This window comes from Rhinopithecus bieti, unplaced genomic scaffold (genome assembly GCF_001698545.2).
Source record: "Rhinopithecus bieti isolate Rb0 unplaced genomic scaffold, ASM169854v2 scaffold_16601, whole genome shotgun sequence".
In the NCBI taxonomy this organism is placed as follows: domain Eukaryota; kingdom Metazoa; phylum Chordata; class Mammalia; order Primates; family Cercopithecidae; genus Rhinopithecus; species Rhinopithecus bieti.
In genome coordinates, this window is record NW_016808732.1 from 423,752 (window position 1) to 428,002 (window position 4,251).

The following is a 4,251-nucleotide window of genomic DNA, read 5'->3' on the forward strand; positions in this document are numbered from 1 at the left end:
CCGCCACCGCCGCCCTGTTGGTGCGGCCGCTTCCTGATCATGTGCAGCGGCAGCCGCCGCCCGGAGCCGGGAGCCCGCGAGCGCCCCAGTCCGGGCCGGCGCCCCCGCCAGCACCCGCGGCAGGAGCCGAGGAGCCGCGGCAGGGGCTGCCCTGAGCCGGGAGTGAACGGCTGTGCGGCTGCTGGGAGGGTGAATGAAGCCAGGAGGAGGGGAAGGAGGAGGAGGCGGCGGCGGCGGAGGAGGCGCTGCGGGGATTGGGATGCGCCCTGGAGCCCCACTGCTCGTTCACTCTGGGCCGGGCCGGAGACTCTGCCACTCCCGGGGCCGCCGCCGCCGCCTCCTACGTGGTTCCAGTGCTGCGCGCAGGCCGGTCCCGCAGGGGGCAGGGAAGGGGGCCGGACGGGCGGAGCGAGAGGTGAGGCGGTGTCGGAGCGCGGCGTGAGTGTGAGTGAGTGTGTGTGAGTGAGTGTGTGTGTATTTGTGTGTGTATGTGCGCGCGCGCCGGGCGGGGGGCGAGGGCAGTCGAGACGCGGAGGTGGCCCTTCCTTGGCTACTTGGCTGACTCTGCAGCGCCCCGACCCCTCTTCAGCCCCCCGCCTTCAGGCTGCCTTCTTAAACTCCGTGGCTTGTGCTTTCATTTTATTTCAGACCACGTAGGGGGCTGACTGGAAGGGATGAAACAATTCAGGTTTTCTAGGGAGATTGAGCAAGAACCTTAGTGGGGGGTGGAAGTAGGGTGGTGATCGAGACTCTGCCAGAAAACAAAACAAAACAAAACAAAAAATCAGTTTCTAAGGACGTCGGGGGTTAGGTTCGAGCCCGTGGCTGCTCTGTTTTGTTTTGCTTTCTTGGTATATAATCCTACAGATAAAAGGGTAATATAAATATTTGAGAAGATTGAGAAATTGCTGAAGAGTAGTAAGGGCAGAAAAAAAAAAAAAAAAGCCAGTCGGAAGAAGCTGGTTATATAATGCGCGATGTGGCTAACAAGAAAGGCAAGCTATTTTTATTTTGTTTACCGTATGCTGTGCAGTAGGGACTCCTCCAAACTGGTTCTGTCCCCGAAGAGATTCTTAGCTTCCCTGTGAGATCCACAGGATACAATTAGCTAAATTAGAAGACCCTATTACACCCACAGAATAAAAACTAATGCCTTACAGTGGCTTTCTCCCTGCACATCCTGTCGTGCATGCACGGGAATGTGTGTATGCAAATAAGTTCTCCTTTGGCAATCTAGTAGTCACATCTCAATGACATTTGTGTTTTATAATGCAGGCTGTTTTTAATATTTAAACATCATCGTTATATATTGCACACAGCAGTGGGTAGTTACTTGGTTATTTTTAGGCATAGCTAGTTACTTTTCAACAGTGTTAGCTAAGACATTTCTGTTTGGGTTTTTTAGGAGGCTGCAGTTCCTAGAAGCCCCCGTTAAGCCCACCCTTCGGTTTATTTGGTGGGTAAAGGTAGTTTGATACTCGAGCTTTTTTTGGAATGAAGCTTATGCCTGAGGAAACCACCAGAGAGGAGAAAATCCTGCACAGGAACTCTTGGAAAGGGATTGCACCATAACGGCTAGCGCTGTGCCATTTAATCTCCTCTGATTGCCCTCTCACTGTGCATGCATCAGTCAATATTTTAGCAGCTCCGCAAATAAATGGACTTGAATGCCATCTTCTACATAAAGCAGAGGTTGAAGGGCTCCCCTGAACCTCCTGGCTGCCTGTCAGTGGTGTAGGTTTTCGGTGCACTTACTCCAGCCCTGATCGCTCATGTAATTAGATCAGGCTGCCATGGCAACAGACAGTGTTCCTCGTCCATTCAGGTGGGTTTGTCTTGTGCCTGAACTACTCCAAGTGTTTTATGCACAGCATTTATGCTGCCCAAGCCAGACGAGAGACTCCACTATTTCAATTGCATCTTCTTTCAGTCATTTGGATGGGAGACACTGAATGAGGCTTCTAGTTACTCAACTTTTATAAAGGAGACCAACAAGCTGTTCTTCCTAGGTGCAGTATGTAAATGCATCTCCCCAGACAGTGAAAGGAGCCTGACAATCCTGCTGGTGTTTATTGTGAACAGATCAACAAGTATTTGGTACTTGTTAGAAACCTTTCAGAGCTTACTAAAGCAACATTTCTTTTGCAGTCTGGTGCCTTTGGCCTTGCAGGCACTTAACCCTTTCAAGTGTGAAGAGCGTTCATCCTTTGGAACCTACATTGCCCATAGCGATGGCTGGATTTCTAAAGGGTTTACTCAGGGGAATAACTTATTCGGAAAATATATTCCCATTGTCACATTTTAAAACTTGACAGCCATCATAACAAAAACTGGTACTGACAGTAGGCAGACATTCTGAATGTATTCATTCTTAATTTGGATCTATTGGCTGTGATTTGAATGATCTTTGATAGTAAGTTAAAAGGATTTTTTTTTCCTTAGCTAAGCGAGAAACGATAGAGGCCTATAGCTAGAGGACTGATAATGCATGGTGCTTTTGCACAATAAACATATACTTTATTTTAGGATGTAATTTAGTGAGCAGTTAGCAGTATTCTAGCCTTTGCATTAGGGCACCACTGATGAAGCTGCCTAAGCAAAGAGAAATAATATTATGGTAAAAAGGAAAAAAGGAAAAGTTGCTTTAGTTGCTGAAGCTCTGTGCTGCTCAGGGAATCCAACTAAGTGGCGTGGGGGAGTATTTTAATAACCCTGGTATTTGAAAGAAAAGATAATTGAGAATATGTCTTGATTTAGTTGTGACTGCCAGTCAGTTTACAGTTTTATGGCCAACATAGCTAAACTGGCAAATTTTTTTTCCCCCAGGGCTAGGACTGAGAGAGCTACTCAACTCTATTCACAGGGGGTTTATGAGTTTTTACCGTTTTGTGAGTTTGTGTGGTTGGTAAATTCATTGTGGCCTGGTCAGATGAAGCATTGCTGTAGTTAAAATGAGCTATTATTTCTTCTAGCTGCTTTTATAAGGTGGTAAATAGATGGGAAGCAAGGATGTCAATATTACACAATGCCTTGGAGGTCCTGAATTCTATTTTGCAACAGATCGAAAAATGCTTTACTTGCAGTAAAGTGTGAACATATATTTTTCAGTGCACAAATAAATTCATGTGAAAATAAGTATAAAAAATGTACTTGGTGGGAACCGCCAAAGGCAATATTTTTCCTTGTGGATTATGTTTTAAGAGGGTTTGGTAAACAGAAGTGATACTTTGTCAAAAATGTTGCAACTAGACTTCAGGACTTCTGCATTCTTTTACACTTAGAGGAAGATTAAACAAAAACTCTTTAGCCATAAGATTACATGTCAAATGCCTGTAAGTTTCAACATACCTAAGTCAGTTGCCTAGGAGTCCTGGGAAAGGCCAGTGCTGAGATTATTGAAATATTAGTAAACATTACTATGACTCCTGTTTTTGTTGTCATTATAGAGTCCAAGGACTCACATTTCTTTTGAATAATGTTGTGCCTTTATTGTTTTTCATTCTGAAATGTCAAGTGGATTTTACTTTTTTGCACATACCTTGAGTGACAGTTTCTGATGACTAACACTATAACATTCATTTTGTTTCCTATTTAAAGTTAAGCAATATATTTTACTAAAATTCTGAAACTCACGTAAGTAGGTAAATGTGGGAGTGAATGTTAATTCTTTAAACTGTGATTATCTAAAATAATACATAGATTAGCATCTGAAGAGCTTAAATACTTGCATCGGTAAAGTGACATAGTGCAGTAAGACAGGCTATTATTTTTGAGGGAGAGACAGATTATTTGAGTTTCCTTGCTCTGTATTTTCAGAGCAATTCAATAGTTTGAATGATTAGTTTCTGTGAGAGATTTAGATCTGTGACGCTTAATTGGTTCAAATAACAGATTTAGTTCCGGTCATACTTCCAAGGTTATCAGAAGCAGGCCCTCCTCCTTATTTTGTTAAAAGCACCGACAGCAAAAAATTGTAGAAATGGTAATAGAAATAAGACTTTCTGTTTTAGGACCTTACATGTAGCACTTCTTTTTCTAAGATAGGAATTTTTAGTCATCAGTTATGTTCACATTTTATTTTCATGTAATTTAGTTTAATAAAATAAATTTACTCATTCAAAAAATTTTTAAAAAGTGATATACAGTGTCAGTTTTACAGATTTTTTTTTAAATGTTGGCTGAAAGAGCTATAATTAGACTGAGATTTTAAAAAATATATATGCTTAAAATTACAGAATAAATAAATGCTTA

General features: G+C 42.9%; 1 protein-coding gene across 2 annotated transcripts in view; it reads left to right on the forward strand.

Moving 5' to 3' along the window:
• The first annotated feature begins 325 nt into the window (after window positions 1-325).
• Window positions 326-4,251, forward strand: part of ATXN1 (ataxin 1) — a 461,092-nt gene continuing 457,166 nt past the window's right edge. Inside the window, exon 1 of one of the 2 annotated variants that reach the window (XM_017887085.1) lies at window positions 326-415. The gene's annotated coding sequence lies outside the window, so the exon portion shown is untranslated. The remainder of the gene's footprint in view (window positions 416-4,251) is intronic. The other variant, XM_017887086.1, reaches the window with a different exon arrangement.